The sequence below is a fragment of the Tenrec ecaudatus genome, chromosome 5 (genome assembly GCF_050624435.1).
Source record: "Tenrec ecaudatus isolate mTenEca1 chromosome 5, mTenEca1.hap1, whole genome shotgun sequence".
In the NCBI taxonomy this organism is placed as follows: domain Eukaryota; kingdom Metazoa; phylum Chordata; class Mammalia; order Afrosoricida; family Tenrecidae; genus Tenrec; species Tenrec ecaudatus.
Genome location: NC_134534.1, coordinates 64,673,038 through 64,681,361, shown reverse-complemented (window position 1 = coordinate 64,681,361; position 8,324 = coordinate 64,673,038).

Below are 8,324 nucleotides of genomic sequence, written 5' to 3'. Positions count from 1 at the left end.
TACATTGGCCCAATGGACAAACAATAAAGCTGCCTGGCAGAAACTAAGTTTTTTGGTCTATCTGGCATTGGACGCTTCCTCCAAAGTGACCCCTCTCGTGTATATCTTCCTATTTCATGCCCATTATAATAGTTCATTTACATATTTGAGATAGTTTAAGTTTATTGTGCCAATCTGGCCAATAAACACATGTGGGATTAATTGAATGGTGGAGGGAGAAATGGCTCGGTGAGCCTCACCTTTCTAGTTCTCGGATCTCTTGCTTTCTGATGGTCGGACCAGGGTGCAGCTGCCTTAGCCAGTTCCCTGCTTCAGCTGGCAAGGCACTTCCTGAAAAGACAACCCTCAGGAGAAGCCACAGGGACCTACCCTGATGCAGCCCTGGGTGCTGGAGCAGCCGTGTGGAGACCCCTGCCAGCACTGCAATGCTTACACATTCACTGATTTGGCTTTCCTCCTGCAGTTGGCATCATTGCACGTGTTTTGTGAGATGGAGGAGGACTTTGTGGATTGGTGTCGGACATATGGGTTAATGTTGGACTTGTGGGCTTGGGCAGCACTGAGTTGGGATGTTTTCTTGATGCATACTTAACCTTTATATAAAACTCTCTCTTATACATGAGTTTCTGTGGATTTGTTTCTCTGAAGTACCAAGACTCAGACAATATTTCTCCCCAATTCATCCTTATCTTCAACTTTCCAATTTTGTTATTTCCAAGTCCCTAAAAAGCCAATCAACCCTGTTAGTCCTTGCCCACGGTCAGTGTAAATCTGGAGAAATGGCCTTCATTTCTTCTTCTTGTGCAGTGGATGACCATATCTACCACCTGGTGGATTTTCATGCACCTGCGCCTTTCAGAGGTGGCCTGAAAGACATGGAGTGCTGAGCCTTTACTGTACCTAAGCATTTTGCTTCCCCCTTACCCTGTTACAGGAGATTCCCACTGAAGCCAAAGGAGGTGTGATAGTTAGGTTTTGTGCCAACTTGGCTGGATCAGGATTCTTAGTGATTTTGCAGCTAAGGCCTAGTAACAAAAATGTAATCAATTTTTTAATGGGATCTGCTTTGAGCAGCCACTACATTGTCAGAAGATTAAGGTGGAGTGCAACCTCCTTATTCACATCACAGTCTTGATGCAGTTGAAAGAGGCTTCCTTAGGGCTGCGGCCTAATTCCTATATAAGAAGACTCTGTGGAGAGTTTGCTTCTTGCTGGGTCTGGATTCTGTATCTGGCTTATTGATCTCTGGTTCTGTGAACTTGAGGCAACAACCCACAATATTGCTTGCTACCTCTGGGAGCCATTAGCTGCTGGAAATATGGATTACAACCTAGAATATGACCTGCTAACGTTGGAGTCATTGGACTACGCAGCCTGATCTGCTGACCTTGGATTTATCCAGCTCTGTATCCACTGGCCCGTGAGCTTCCTGAGTCGTTGGCACTTCCCCAAGCCACGCAAGTCAGGAGAATTCTTCTGCTTAACATCTGACCCACAGACTTGCCCTGACTGGACTTACCCACTGTCACAAGCAGTGTGATTAATAATTACTTAATGTTCTCTGACATTTTCGAATGCTTGGTTTATTCACTGCAGACACACATCAAACAATCTAACACATGGAAGAAGCACTCCAGCCTGTGTGATCATGAGGTTTCAAAGGGATCAGGTATCAGGCATCATCAGAACAAAAAAAATCCTATCATTGTAAATGAAGGGGGAGTGCAGAGTGGAGGCCCAAAGCCCATCAGTAGGCAATGGGACACCCCATTACAGATGGATCACAGGGAGGAGATGAGCCAGTCAGGGTGCAGTGTAACAACAATGAAACATACAACTTTCCTCTAATTCCTAAATGCTTCCTCCCCCCCCCCCCCCGCCCACACACACACTATCATGATCCCAATTCTACCTTACAAATCTGGCTAGACTAGAGGATGTACACTGGTACAGAGAGTAATTGGAAACACAGGTAATCCAGGATGGATGATCCCTTCAGGACCAGTGGTGAGAGTGGCGATACCAGGAGGGGGGTGGAAGGGTGGGGTGGGAAAGGGGGAACCAATTACAAGGATCTACATATAACTTCCTCCCTGGGGGATGGACAACAGAAAAGTGGGTGAAGGGAAATGCTGGACAGTGTAAGATATGACAAAATAATAATTTATAAATTATCAAGGGTTCATGAAGGAGGAGGGAGCGGCAAGGGAGGGGGAAAAATAAGGAGCCGATGCCATTGGCTTAAGTGGAGAGCAAATGTTTGGAGAATGATGAGGGCAATGAATGTACAAATGTGCTTTACACAATGGATGTATGTATGGATTGTGGTAAGAGTTGTATGAACCCCTAATAAAATGATTTTATAAAAAAGACTGAATGCAGGCTCATACTATACCTCTTATGGGAATTTTTCTTGGTGAGATTTGGAAGATAATTATCTGTGTTTGGATGGATATATTATACATATGAATATATGTATCCATTACATATATACAGTAGGGGCTGCATAATTATCAAAGAACAATTTTAACATTTTATTTAACATAAAAATGTTAAAATGACAAATGTTTCATTATGTATATGTCTACTGAAATTAATTAATTAATTAATGATTTTTTTCAAAAAAGAGTGGTTTCCAAGGGGAATGCTGAGCAGAGAGGTCAGCTTGGAAACTTATGATGAGTGTTTTGTGAGCTTATTTCATTTATTATTTATTATAATCGAATCAGGATCCCTGGTGAGATGGGGATTATGCATTGGGATGCTAACTTCGTGGTCAGCACTTTAAAACCACCAGCTGCTTCACAGAGAAAGATGAGGTTCTCTACTCCTGTAAAGAGTCAGTCTCTGTCTGAAACTCACAGGCAGCTAAGAGTCAGAATTGACTTGATGGCAGTTAGGTTTTTTTTAAAATAATATTTTACAACATTTTACTATTACAGGTTTAAAATACCGCTCCCACTCCTACACTAAAACACTTTCTTAGCGTAGGCATCCTCATCAATATATTTCATGTGCCACTTATTTAGTTCATTGTCTCTCTTTCTCTTTGTAAAATGGGATCCAAGCCAGGGAGACAGAATGCAAGTATTTAAATGAAAATTGGCTTTTATTCTGCCTTTTGATTCTCATTGTTCAAATTTCGGACCTATTTGCATCCGTTGACAAGTTATTTGCTCAGAGAAAAAAGATTATACATTCTTGCTTCTATGCAAATGTGTCTTATCTGTCAACCTTTTTGTATTCTCTGAATTTCCCCAATGGGTCTATGTGGTTTACGCAAAATAGTTTGTAGGTGTACAATGTCTTTAAAACATCAGCGAATTAAAACAAACAAACCGACCATGAGTGAATCACGTGCGAAAATATTTACAGTTTAATCAGCATACACCAGCTTGAAGGAAGAGCAGAAGTGAGGTAATAGGTACCCAAATCTTTGAATCGTATGAAACCGGTTACTTACGCAATGAAAGGTCATCAGTTCTGAAACACTGCTTCCGTACTGAGAACCGAACACTTTTGTCATTTTTCACAGGAGCAGAGCATCCCATCAGCCAACTGAGCGATGTGGGCCAGGATCCCAGGAGGCAAGTGCAGAGAAAACAAATGGCAGGTCAAAAGTTTGCATCAGAATCTCAAGCAACGTTTAGAATAGGTCTGAGCATAATGTGCTTTTGACTTCAAAGACAGTTCCGGGCCTGAGTAACTTTTGAAGATGGTGGAGCTCAACTGGCCCTAGGGAACACACCTGGGAACACGCGGTTCCCAGAAGAAAAGGCAATGCTGATTGTTGGTAAAGGAAGCATGGAAGACATACTGACCGATATATTAGGATTTGAGATGCATCCCTCCAGTAAGCATTCTGAGAAAATGTAAATAGTCAGCTAGTAAGCAGGGCTCTGAAATTGGTGAGACTGTGGAGAGCTGAGAGCTGGCTATACTCTCTCAAAAAGAGAAAGGGAGAGAGTGAATTATTTTCCCACTCGGCCCTTACTTTATTCCTTCACTATCTAGAGAGCGGCATGGCTCTGGAATTCAAAGATTTTCAGCCTCACGGAGACTGTCCAAATGATAGTATTATTCATGAAAAGATCAGTAGGATGACCACTCTTTTATAACTCAGCACCATACGGGTTAAAAAATCCCATTAAGAATATAAATCAGAATTTCCGTGTTCAAAATTATAAATGAGATTATGATCAAATATGCATGATGTGTTTCAAGCATCATCCAGAAACACTTATTAAGCCTAAAATTACAAACGACCTCACGGGGTGTGATGCAAAGGAATATGCTCAGGCCCAGGCCTTCTCTTTGCTAGTCTCTGCTGAAACCACCAGCTCTGCCACGAGTCTCAGTTACAGGGCAGGACGGGGAGGAAAGAAGAATAACCTTCAGTTAGATGGCCACCGGGGTCCAAGAGAACAACAGTTTTCTTCTTTCTCATTCAACCCATTGCAATGCTCTTATTTTTATTTTCCTGAAAAGAAAGGCACTTTTCATGTAGATATCAATTTAGAGCAGTGGTTCTCAACCTGTGAGGCGCGACCCCTTTGGTGGTCAAATGACTTTTTCATAGGGTTTGTCCGATTCATAACAGTAGAAAAGTTACAGTGATGAAGCAGCAATGAAAATAAATCTTATGGTCGGGGGCCACCACAACATGAGGAACTGTGCTAAAGGGTTGTGGCATTAGGAAGATTGAGAACCACTGACTGATTTAGGGGGAGCTAGCTGAATATGTATATGCGTGTGAATATATACTAGTTCCTGTGGAGTTAATTCCAACTTATGATGCTCCCATATGTTTCAGAATAAAAGGCTGTGCTCCATAGGGGTCTACATACATACGGTTAAAAATGAATTATTAAAATTTTTAACTGTTAATTTTTAAAAGGGTTATCCTTGAAGCTCTACATAACCCCAATCCAAACTCACTGTTGTCAATTTTTCAAAGTTAACTAAAAACCAAACTGATGGCTATTGAGTTGATTCTGACTCACAGCGACTCTGTGGGACAGGGCAGAGCTGCTCCTGTGGGTTATTTCTGAGATGGCAACTTTTTCCCCCTGTGGTTTTACTTTTATGAAATAGCAGCTTGTAATAGTCACTTGTAAGTATTCATCTGTAAGTAGAAACAACTGCTACAGACTGTAGCTCTTTATGGGCACAGAAAATCTCATCTTTCTCCCGAGATGTGGCTGGTGGTCTTGAATTGTTGACTTTGAGTTTACCAGACCAACACATTACCTATCTTGCTACTAGGGCTCCTGGTTGAAGCTCTATAGTGCTGCCTATGTCTGCACCTAAGTAAAAAACTTAGATAGTTTAGCATTAAGGTGTTTACAAATCCAGACTAAAGGTATTTTCAGGATGGAAAAATGATTAAGTTGCAGAGTGGGAATTATGGGACCTTTGGGTCAAAGTAAGCAAAAGGTGTTTTACTGTCTGCCCTTAACAACTATCAGACCCTGAAATCAATAAACAATATATTTAAGTATACCTATTTGTAACTTCTGGAAAGACTCCAAGTGCCTATAAGAATTTGTGGAATAACCCTCTGGAAAACTCCGGTGTATCATTGTTTGTAGCAGGATTTAATAAAGATGCTTCATTGCTCAGAAGATTGGGATGCATACTGCAAAACGCAAGTCCCTGGGGAAGTAAATTTTAATTTGTTACTTGTTGTAAAGGGGATAGTTTCAACCAGTTAGTTCTAAATACCTAATACTCAGGTCAGTGAGTAATTAGGAAATCAAAATTTGAGTTTCTAAATGTTCCAGATTGATTTATCTCTGAGGTAAATCAACTAAAGTTTGCTAAGTTTAAAATACATTTATCGATAACTATAAATTGTTTTTAGGTAATCTGCCTCTAGGAGTTTCTGAAATACTGGGTGTGTGCCTAACTAGGCAAAGGCTTGGGGGCCCATGAAGGTTCAAGGGGAGTCAGGTCTGTTTAGGTGCCAGTGCTGGTCAGAGGTCCCTGGGGAGTGTACTTCGTGCATATTAAGTTGCTAACCAAAGGCTCGAGGTCCAACCCACTGAGGGACAGCTTGGCACACACATCTGGTGATCTGCTTTGGTAAAAATGACAGTCAAGAAAACTTTTGGAGTGGTCCTACTCTTAGCACATGGCGTCACCATCCATCGAAATACACTCAGTGGCAATGGTTTAAAAAAATAGTGGTGGAACATTTATGTTTCTTTGGCTTAATATTTTCTTCTTTTCTTAAAAATTATTTTATTGGGGGTTTGTAGAGCTCTTATCACAATACATCCATCCATCCATTATGTCAGGCACATTTGTACATTGGTTGCCATCATCACTCTCAAAACATTTGCTTTCTACTTGAGCCTTTGGTATCGGCTCCTCATCTTTTTACCCTTCCTCCCTGCTCCCCCCTCCCTCATGGACCCTTGATAATTTATAAATTATTACTATTTTTTTCATGTTTTACAGTGACTGATGTATCCCTTCACCCAGTTTCCTGTTGTCCATCCCCCTGGAAGGGGGTTATATGTAGATCATTGTGATCAGTTCCCTCTTTCTCCGCCCCCACCTTCTCCTTCCCCTCCTGGTATCACTACTTTCATTATTGGTCCTGAGGGGTTTATCTCTCCTGGATTCCCCATGTTTCCAGTTCTTATCTGTACCCATGTACATGCTCTGGTCTAGCCGGATTTGTAAGGCAGAAGGAGGAAGCATTAAATAACTAGAGGAAAGTTGTGTGTTTTAACGATGCTATATTGCACCCTGATTGGCTCATCTCTTCCTTGTGACCTTTGTGTCTGCTTTCTTTCACTTAGCACAAAATGTTCAATGTTCACCCATGTTATAGCATGTGTACTTCAATAAATACAACTTAAACAATTATGGTAACTCCAGAGGTAACTATTATGGTTCCAGTTCATACACGTATTACTTTATTCCAAACAAGATGCATTTGAACATGCTTCTGTCATCAGTGAATGGATCCAGATACATTCTCTCCGCAGTATGCTTGTTTTATTATTTTTATTTATTTTTAACATTTTATTAGGGGCTCATACAACTCTTATCACAATCCATACATAGACATACATCAATTGTATAAAGCACATCTGTACATTCTTTGCCCTAATCACTCTCAAAGCATTTGCTCTCCACTTAAGCCCTTTGCATCAAGTCCTCTTTTTTCCCCTCCCTCCCGCTCCCCCCTCCCTCATGAGCCCTTGATAATTTATAAATTATTATTTTGTCATATCTTGCCCTATCCGGCGTCTCCCTTCACCCCCTTTTCTGTTGTCCGTCCCCCAGGGAGGAGGTCACATGTAGATCCTTGTAATTGGTTCTCCCTTTCCAACCCACTCACCCTCTACTCTCCCAGTATCGCCCCTCACACCCCTGGTCCTGAAGGGATCATCCACCCTGGATTCCCTGTGCCTCCAGCTCCTATCTGCACCAGTGTACAATCTCTGCTTCATTCAGACTTGCAAAGTAGAATTCGGATCATGGTAGTGGGTGGGGACGAAGCCTTAAAGAACTAGAGGAAAGTTGTATGTTTCATCATTGCTACACTGCACCCTGACTGGCCCATCTCTTCCCCGTGACCCTTCTTTAAAGGGATGTTCAGTTACCTACAGATGGGTCTTGCACCCCAAATCTGCACTCCCCCTCATTCACAATGATTTGATTTTTTGTTCTTTGATGCCCGATACCTGATTCCTTCGACACCTCATGACCACACAGGCTGGTGTGCTTCCATGTGAGCTTTGTTGCTTCTGAGCTAGATAGCTGCTTGTTTACCTTCAAGCTTTTAAGACCCCAGATGCTATATCTTTTGATAGCCGGGCACCATCATGTTTCTTCACCACTTTTGCTTATGCACCCATTTGTCTTCAGCGATCATATTGGGAAGGTGAGTACACAATGGTATGATTTTTTTTTGTTCTTTGAGGGAACCATTACATCTGTTGCTGTTTCTGAAGGGTTATCTATCTTGGCTTTCACATGCCAAATGATCTTAAATATACAAATGAACATACTAAAATCTAACATGAATAGTGAGGTAAATAAAATAAAAACCATAATAACAAGGGGAGGATATATTAAAGAACTAGAAGATAGTTATGTGGTTCAGGAAAAGGTTTTGAATTCCTTAAGGTGGAACAAGAAAAAAATTCTGTAGCATAAGAGTTAAATATTCATACCTTTCTTCTAAAATTTTAAGGAAAAGGTTTCTTTTGTATCTGCTGGTTCTTTAAGAGTAGTTAGGGCAGTTCTAGCAGAATTTTGTTGGGAAACCTTATCCCGCCCACTCTGCATTTCTGGCCCCATTAAGT